The sequence below is a fragment of the Octopus bimaculoides genome, chromosome 21, assembly GCF_046866305.1.
Source record: "Octopus bimaculoides isolate indiv1 chromosome 21, ASM4686630v1, whole genome shotgun sequence".
NCBI lineage: Eukaryota > Metazoa > Mollusca > Cephalopoda > Octopoda > Octopodidae > Octopus > Octopus bimaculoides.
The window spans coordinates 35,174,042-35,184,521 of NC_142948.1; the positions used below are offsets into that span (position 1 = coordinate 35,174,042).

At 37.8% G+C, this 10,480-nt stretch overlaps 1 protein-coding gene across 1 annotated transcript in view; it reads left to right on the plus strand.

The window, feature by feature from the left end:
- Positions 1–10,175: 10,175 nt before the first annotated feature.
- LOC149131559 (neuronal acetylcholine receptor subunit alpha-2-like) overlaps positions 10,176–10,480 on the plus strand; it is a 34,730-nt gene continuing 34,425 nt past the window's right edge. Inside the window, exon 1 of the mRNA XM_089339068.1 lies at positions 10,176–10,480. This exon is cut by the window's right edge and continues 718 nt beyond it. The gene's annotated coding sequence lies outside the window, so the exon portion shown is untranslated.

Sequence of the window (10,480 nt, forward strand, 5' to 3'; positions counted from 1 at the left end):
CAGAACACACTTTTGGCCCTGTGTCAAAGTGGAATAAAAGAAATCGATATTTCTTAAGTCATTGCCCAACCTATGTCTTGGCAATTATCTTTTATTCTTTGACTTATTTCAGTTACTGGACTGCGGCCATGCTAGAGCACCGACTTGAAGGAATTTAGTGGAAAAAATATCAACCCCAGTACGTAATGTTTTTGCTTGTATTACTTCCGTTTTTTTTTCTTTTAAGTCTGGTACTTATTCTATCAGCCCCTTTTGGCGACCTCATCAGTGGTCCTTTGCTTTGTTCTTTCTTTTTTTGCGTGTCTTTCCTTACTAAAGATCCGCCATTTGTGGTATATATATATATATATATATATATATATATATATATGCCGAAAGAATCCCGTCATACACTCATAGTATATACGACGGGATTCTTTCGGTTTTCGTCTAACAAATCTATTCATAAGGCACTGGAAGACCCAGTGTTATAGTAGAAGACTCTTGCTCGAGGTGTCACTCACTGGGATTGAATTCGGAACCCTGTGGCTGGGAAGCAAACTTCTAACAGCATAACCGTTTCTACAGCAATTGTTTTTAAAATTTGCACAATAAAAGTTGTATATAAAATTTGAATTCTCTTTCATTGCATGTCGTTAGGGAAGAAGAAATAAATTGAGAAGAAAGAGAAACACTTTATTTCCCTTTTAAAGGAAGTGAAGAAATAATATTGCACCATATTGTATTGGCAGAAAAAGGGGATTTCGGTCTCGATTTGAATCAGGGATTGTTTATATTTTTTTTTGTGTGTGTGTGTTTGTTTTGTCTGTTATCTTTTGTGTTTTGTGTTTTGTGTTTTGTCTTTTATGCACGAACTGTTCGTCGCCATAATCTTGTAATCAATAATGGAACGGTACTGTACAATCAGATGAGGGTTTGATCCCAAAGAACAGCAAAGATGAAGGTTCCAGTGGAGAGACTGAAAGAAAGAGGGAGAGAGAGAGAGAGAGAGAGAGAGAGAGAGAGAGAGAGTGAGAGAGAGAAATGGAGAGAGAGAGGGGGTGAAAGAACGGCACAAACAGAAACAGTGAAAGAGAAGTGTGTGTATGTATGTATGTATGTATGTATGTATGTATATATATATATATATATATATATATATATATATATATACATATATATACATATATACATATATACATATATATATATATACATATATACATACACACATATACATATATATATATATATATATATATATATATATATATATATATATATATATATATATATATATATATATATATATATATATATATATATATATATATATACAGAGAGAGTGAGACAGGATGAGAGAGAGAGAGAGAGAGACACTCAGTTCTATGGACAGACTGGAGGAGACAAGGAGATGAAGTAATGCATAGGTAGACAGATTGGAAGACAAAGATGATGGCAGATTGGCACACAGACAGAATGACAGACAGACAAACATACGGACGGTTGGACAGAAAGACAGATAAATAAACAAGCAGATAGATAGATAGATAGATAGATAGATAGATAGATAGATAGATAGATAGATAGAATGACAGAGAAAGAGAGGTTCACGGAAAAAGCAGACAGACAATTGACAGAGAGACGAGAGTGACAGCTGTATTGATAGACAGGATAAATGATTGACGGAGTGATTGACAGAAAGACAGTCAGACAGATAGGTAAATTGATTGATAGGTAGGTAGGTAGGTAGGTAGGTAAATAGGTAGGCAGGTAGTTAGTTAGTTAGTTAGTTAGTTAGGTAGGTAGGTAGGTAGGTAGGTAGGTAGGGAAATAGATCGATAGATGGCTATATATATATATATATATATATATATATATATATATATATATATATTGTGAGAGAAAGAGGGGGAGAGAAAGAGAGAGAGAGAAATAGATTGATAGACAGACAGACAAATAGTTAGACAGACAGACAGACAGACAGACAGACAAACAGACAAATAGATAGATAGATAGATAGATAGATAGATAGATAGATAGATAGATAGATAGATTGAGGGAGACAGGCAGGTAGACAGTCAGATACACAGACAGACAAAGAAACAGACAGATGTATCGACAGATAGACAAGATAAATTCCGATATTCGAGGAAATAGACTGACAGTTAGACAAGGCGTGCAAACTGAATCACGAACAGACATAGAAAAAGAAGAAGAAAAAAGGAAAAAGAAAAAAGAATGCAGTGCAAAGAAAGCGAAAAGAAACAGGAAGCTAATATGAGAGGTAGATAGGAAGCAGACTTGTACAATGAACGACGTAATCTTGTTGAGGTTTTATGCACTGGGAAGACATATTTACGTAGCAAGCGCTGCAATAGTAATACGTAAACAACATGTGCAGTGACTGCTAAGAAAACAACTGCAACAACGTTTTTATAGCAGACAAAGCAGATTCTGTTAAAGCTCTCCATCGGTTTGTTTGAAATAGCAATCAAAATCTTACTCAAATTTCTATTGATTTGGCTGATTTAGGGGTCAAATTTGGAAAAGAAAAACATTGAATAATATTGTGTGTATTTGTGGTGTATTTTATCGTCTGCCAAATTTGTTTTGGCCATTAGACTGAGGCCATGCTGGGGCACCGCCTTGAATTTTTAGTTGAATGAATCGTCCCCAGTACTTATTGTTCAAACCTTGTACTTATTCTATCGGGCTACCTTGCCGAGCCGATAAGTTACGGGAGTGCAAACACACCAACAACGGTTGTCAAGTGGTGGTGGGGAACAAACACAGACAGAAAGACACACACTCAGATAAACATATATATATATATATATATATATATATATATATATATATATATATATATATATATATATATATATATATATATATATATATATCCTTTCTACTTAAACCTGGAACCATGTGGTTGGGAAGCAATCTTCTTGCCGCAGATATACATATATGCAAGGTGGGCATGAAGATCTTTCACATTATGAATATAAAAACAAGAATAAATATAAAAAGAAAACACAACCATCCAGGAAAAATTTATTATGTTTCTGAAAAGTACATAAATAACAGTTGATTTTACTGGGTTTTAAAGACTATATTAGGCAAATGGCGGCCGTCGTTGGCAATACATTGATGCGGTTTCCGGAAGTCCTCCATGAGTCTCTGTCATCTCAGGTGATATTGCGTTGATTTCTTCACGAATCATTTCTTTCAAGTTTGTCTGTCTGTATCTTTATATATACATAGACATACATATACGCATACATACACGACAGGCTTCCACGCAGTTTCCCTCTCAAAACATTGGTCGGTCCGGTGCTAACCAACCGGCACTCCGTCGGTTACGACCACGAGGCTTTCAGTTGATCCGATCAACGGTACATCCATCTCATGAAACTAATTGTGCAAGTGGCTGAGCACTCCGAAACCACGCGTACCTTTAACATGGTTCTCAGGGAGACTCAGCATAATACACAGAGTGTGACAAGACTGGGTCTTTAAAATATGGGTACTACAGCTGAGCCGAATGGCACAATGTGAAATAAAGCGTCTTGTTGAAGGACACATCGCGGCGCCGGGAATCGAACTCACGTCCTTACGATAATGAGCCGAATACCCTAACCCCTAACCCACGTGCTTTCTCTCACACACTTGCCCAAGGTGACATGCAGTGAGACTGAACCTGAAACATCGTGGTTACAGAGCGATCTTCTTATCCACACACAGCATATAAAATTTATATGGTTCGGTCATCTTGAACGAAAACTGGCAGGAATTCTGGGCTTTATCAGGCACAAATATACAAGTCATGCATGAATCTACAACGGACAGTTCAGAACAGTTGTAAATTATTGGCCGAAGATTCACATATGACGTAACAGTTCGTGCTTGGCCAGCCCCAGGGTTCCATTCATTTTACGTTCTAGTTGACTAACTCCAATATCTTATGAATACTTTATATCCTATATCGAGCGATCAGTCTTCCATTGGTTGCTATTATTAACGTTTGTGTGTATATATATGTGTGTACTTATGTGTGTGTTTGTGCGTGTCAGTGTGTGTGGTTTCGTATGTTTGTGTAGATGCTTATATGTATGTATATACATAAATAAATACGACGTATATTTCTATACATACGCATATACATGTATGTAATATATGTTCTCTTTCTCGCTTTAATTTTGAATAAATTCTGACCAGTCACCTACATGGTCGCAAAGTAATAAGGGAAAGCATTTTGTTTCGTTCATAATCCTTTAAATCTTAAGGACTTCTTGCAGATTTTATGACCCTCATTTCGCGTTCATTTGTAGTGTACGAATTAAGGATTTGCGTTCTCCCCCCCCCCCCCACCACCACCCACCTAAATTCAGTCAGACTTTGCTCCAGGCGAGTTGGTATGTAACCTGTTGCTCCAATGAAAAAGGATATGAAGCTTAAAATGTATTTTGGTACGGGATTTGCAAAGAACTTACCAATGGTCCATAGATGTCCTCGTTTTCTTGTATTTGTCTATGTATGTATGTACGTGTGTATGTATGTACGTGTGTATGTATGTATGTATTTATGTATGTATGTATGTATGTATGTATTTATGTATGTATGTATGTATGTATGCATGCATGTATGTGTGTGTATGTATGTGTGTGTGCATGTGTGTATGTGTGTGTATCTGTGTGTGTATGTATATGTGTGTATCTGTGTGTGTATGTATGTATTCATGTATGTATGTGTGTATCTATGTGTGTGCATGTATGTATGTATATGTATGTGTATCTGTGTGTGTGCGCGCATATGTGTATGTATGTATGTATGTATGTATGTATGTATGTATGTTTTTTTATATGTATCTCCTGTTTTTAATCATTTAAATTCCTCCTCCTCCTCCTCCTCCTCCTCCTCCTCCTCAAAAGGAGCTGCTTTCTAACAAAGATCCATAGCTCCATCATTGGAATGTTGATAACGAAACGAAAACAATGTCACATTTCAAAACTTGAGAAAAGTCTTACAGAGTTTTACTGTTCCGCTGACAGATTGTATTAGTAATATGCGAATCAGATGGTTGATTTCTTTTTCCTGAAAATCCGAGCTTATCCTGACTGACAGTTAAGCATTTACTTACAAAACCAAATGAACCGATTATCATTGATACAAATTTAAATTTCTAATCCGGATATTGAAGCTGGAATTTTCGAAGCGGTTGTCCATAATTATGTTCTGTCTCTCTGATTTTCAAAGAGATATTCGCACCACGAGGACAGCTGACCTCTTCAAAGGTTTGTATATTATTTCATTCTTTTACTTGTTTCAGTCATTTGACTGCGGCCATGCTGCAACACCGACTTAAAGGGGTTTTAGTCGAACAAATCGCCCCCAGGAATTATTCTTTGCAAGCCTAGTTCTTGTTCTATCGGTCGCTTTTGCCGAAATGCTACGTTACGGGGACGTAAGCACACAAACATCGGTTGTCAAGCAATGGTGAGGGGACAAACTCAGACACAAAGACACACACACACATGAATATATATACATATATACAACGGCCTTCTTTCAGTTTACGACCACCAAATTTACTCACAAGGCTTTAGTCGGCCCGAGGTATAGTGGAAGACACTTGCCTAAGGTGCCACGCAGTGGAACTGAACTCGGAACCATGGGGTTGGGAAGCAATATGTATATATGTACATATACATATATAAGTGTATGTATATGCACACACATACATATATACATACAGTTTTATATATTCATATATATATATATATATATATATATATATATATATATATATATATATATATATATATATAGAGAGAGAGAGAGAGAGAGAGAGAGAGACATACACCATACAGGCACTCAGAGACAACATCATCATCATCATTTCCTTCATCACAACCTCTAAGTGATTTAAACCAAAATAATATTCGCACAAATTATTTGTAAATCTTTGAAAACAATTAATGACAATGATTAATAAGAACAACGACAACAAGTAAAAAATCGATAATTGACAATTAACGACCCCACTAATTAGCAACTAATTAACAAGAAGAAGAACAGCGTAAACAATAATTAACCAACGATTCGTAACCACTGTAGCCACAATGTTTTACCACACACTAACAAGAATCAGAGCAAAAGCAGCAGCAGTAGCAGCAGCAGCAGCTAGAATAATTAACAGACGATTAGAAACGAAACCAATGAATGGACCACTGCATGGTCACTCAATCTGTTAGGAATAGCTACTACGTCTCCCTCAAATTACATCATACAGTCTTACATAAGGAAAGGATACGTTAAAAACGGTGTCCCCACGTTAATTCTTTCAATGATACGCACAATGTTGTATGGGAAGGGGGCCAACCGATTAGATCGACCCCTGTACTCAACTGGTACTTATTTTATCGATCCCGGAAAAATAAAAGACAAAGTCGACCTGGGCAGAATTTGAACTCAAAACGTAAAGATGGACGAAATGCCGCTAAGTACATTGACCGGCATGTTCGCCACCTTAATAACAACAAGAGCACTCAGAGAGCGCAAACCTCCGCCAAGGTATCACCAAGGTCCTCTCAACGATTAGCCAGGTCTGGTGAATATGGCGGACGACAGAGTGCTTCCAAGTTCAGATCCTGTAACTTGAGTAGCGTTCTTTGTGCAACATGTGGTCGAGCATTGTCTTGCAAGAGAATTGGCCTGTCTCTTTTGACCAATCTCGGTTGTTTAATTGCAAGTTCACTCATCATTTCATCCAATTGGTTGATGTATACATCCTCTGTAATTAACTTACCAGGTCTCATGAAGCTAGAGTGGATGACACCAGCACTGGACCACCAAACAGACACCATTAGCTTTTTTTGATGAGTATTCTTTTTTGGATTGTGTTTTGGCACTTTGTCTCTATCCAACCATCATGCAGAACACTTGCTATTGTTGAAAAGAATCCATTTTTCATCACATGTAATAATACGATGCAAAAATGGTTCGTTTTTATGCCGTGACAGCAAAGAACAGAAAGTTTCAAGACGACATGTCATTTGATGCTCGTTCAGTTCCTGTGGCACCCACTTGTCCAGCTTCTTTACCTTGCCGATTCGTTTCAGATGGTCCAATACAGTTGATATCGAAACATCAAACCTTGCTGCTAACTCATGCGTTGCTAGAGATGTATCCTCTTCTACTACAGTCTCCACCTCATCATTATCCACCTTGTTCTCAGGTCTACCACGATGCTGATTTTCAAGAGTAATGTCACCAGAACGGAACTCAAACTGTCTACGTACAGTACGCTCATTCGCCACATCTTCACCAAACACCTAATTGATGTCTTGAGCTGTTTGAAATGCATTGGTTCCACGACGGAACTCATATTCACAAAACAACACGAATGTTTTATCTATCTATGAGTTCACAAAAATTGATTTACAAGAGAAAACTCGCAATATAATCAGACGCCATGAATTGCATTTCGATAAGTGATGATGTAACTCTTCAATGTTGTAAAACAAAGGATTGTCAGGTTAAAACATTAGAGTTAACGACTGTCAAACTTGGTGCAGAAGAAAACAATGAGAAGAACAAATGGAAAACAAGACAAGTAACACAAAGAACGACCCTTTATCAGGTGTCGGCTTTCTATCTTACTCCTCATTTCGAGCACTGAACGACAATATGAATCTTCGAAGACAGCTGCTCCCATAAGTACCAAAATAAAATTTGGGACTTATGGAGGGTCAAAGCTGGGAACAAAAACAGGACAGTGGAGACACACAAGGAAATCGAACGAAAACAAACATGGAGGGTCGTTAGACCAGAACGAGGGTAAAATAGTGAACGCTGGTGAAATATGGAATAAGAATAAGCGGGGGAAAACGGAAGGGAGGGGAAGAGGATTGTGGGTAGAGGAATGGAAGATGGTTGGACAAAGAAGAGAAGTATAAAATGATGTGAAAGATATGGTGAGTGAAGAGTTTGACTGTCGTGGCTTGTGACAACAGACACATACGGGCTCGTCTGCATACGCAGTCACATATACACACTAACACATACATAGATGTACATGCACGCACACATATACACAAACACACATACATACACTCATCTACAAATACGCGTATATTCAAACATACACCGGTAGGTGTTTGATGGGGATGCGAAGTGGTACAAAAACATTCCCGGACTCGTAGAAGCATGAATAGGAAGACAGAGCGATGCGTAGATCGATCGATATGTAGGTAGAGAGATATATATGGACAAAGAGATAGACAGACACAATGACAGACAGACAGACAGACAGATAGATAGATGGATAGATCGATAGATAGATAGATAGATAGATAGATAGATAGATAGATGGATAGATAGATAGATAGGCTGGCAGAGATATAGACAAACAGACAGATAAATATATAGATAAATAGACAGAGATAGACAGACTGACAGACTGACAGACAGACAGACAGACAGACAGGCAGACAGACAGACGAATGGATAGATAATTCTGCTTACACAGAGATTAGAAACCCATACACACGCATATACACACTGCCATACACACACTGCCATACACACACACAGAGACACACACACATACTCATAGAGTTGCGAAGAATACGAGAGAGAGAGAGAGAGAAAGAAAGAGAGAGAGGGAGAGTGAGAAAGAGAGAGAGAGAGAGAGTGAGAAAGAGAGAGAGAGAGAGAAAGAAAGAGAGAGAGAGAGAGAGAGAGAGGGAGAGAGGTGAATCTTGACTCAATTAACCTCCAGCATTTAACTGAAATCTATAACCAACAACTGAACGAATTCTTCCCGCCTCCCTCTCGTTCGTTCTCTTTCCCCTCTTTCTTTCTCTCTCTCTCTCATTTTCTGTTTCACTGTCTGTTTGTCTCTCTCTCTCTCTCTCTCTCTCTCTCTCTCTCTCTCTCTCTTTCTCTTTCTTTCTTTCTTTCCCCTCTTTCTTTCTTTCTTTCTTTCTTTCTCTCTTTCTCTAATTTCACTGTCTTTCTCACTGACTTTCTCGCCATATCTACATACATTCATACATACATACATACGTAATACATACACACACATACATTCATACACACACATACATTCATACATACATTCATACATACATTCATACATACATACATACATACATACATGCATGCATACATATACATACATGCACACACGCACACACATGCATACATACATACATACATACACAACACACATACCCATCTCCTCCCCCTCCTCCTCTCTTCTATCGTTGTTTGTCTTTCTCTTTATTCTTTACTTCTTAATTACCCCCTCTTTTCTCTGCTGGCAGTGCCCGTTTTTTATTATTATTATTATTATTATTATTATTATTATTATTATTATCGTCGTCGTTGTTGTTGTTGTTGTTGTTGTTGTTGTTGTTGTCGCTGTTTGATGTCGACGCCGTTTTACGAAAATACTATTCATTCATTCATTCATTCGTTCGTTCGTTCGTTCATTCGTTCATTCGTTCATTCATTCATTCGTTCATTCATTCATTCATTCATTCTACTGTCCTCCTCCTCACCACCACCACCATCATCATCATCAGCACCACCACCACCAACAATAACAACAACATCCACCACCATCACCACTACAACCACCACTACCTCCAGCACCACCACCATCGATCATCATCACCATCATCATCAACATCATTATTATTATTATTATTGTTATTATTATTATTATTGGTGTTGTTGTTGTTATTATTATTATTATTAGTAGTAGTAGTAGTAGTAGTAGTAGTAGTAGTAGTAGTAGTAGTAGAAGTAGTAGTACTCGGGGGTCGATAATTTAAGTACCAGTCAATTACTGAGGTGGATGTGATCGACCTACCCCACCCCTTCACACAAATTGTGCCTATAGTAGAAAGGATTATTATTATTATTATCAGTAGTAGTAGTAGTAGTAGTAGTAGTAGTAGTAGTAGTAGCAGCAGCAACAGCAGCAGTAGCTGTAAGGGTGTCTAGTCTTTGTTGTTGCTGTTATTGTTATGATTGGTGTAACGGGCTGCAGCAGCAACAGCAGTAGTAGCAGTAGTAACAGTAGTTGTAGTAGTAGTAGCAGCAGCAGTTGTAGTAGTTGTGGTAGTAGTGACAGCATTTCTACAGACACATGCATACATATACACATGCACGCACACACATGCACGCGCGCGCACAATCACACACACACACACACACACAAACCACAGAGAGTGATAGACAGACGAACACATAGATAGATAGATAGATAGATAGATAGATAGATAGATAGATAAACAAACAAAGGTATATATGTGTGTGTGTCTATATATATATGAATAAATAGATACACACATACATAGAAACAACAATACCACGTTTATTATGTAACTGCATCGAGGAACACGCATGCACACGCTTGCACACAACAACAACAACAACAGCAACAGCCACAGCAGCAACAACAGAATCACAACAACAACATATAGGA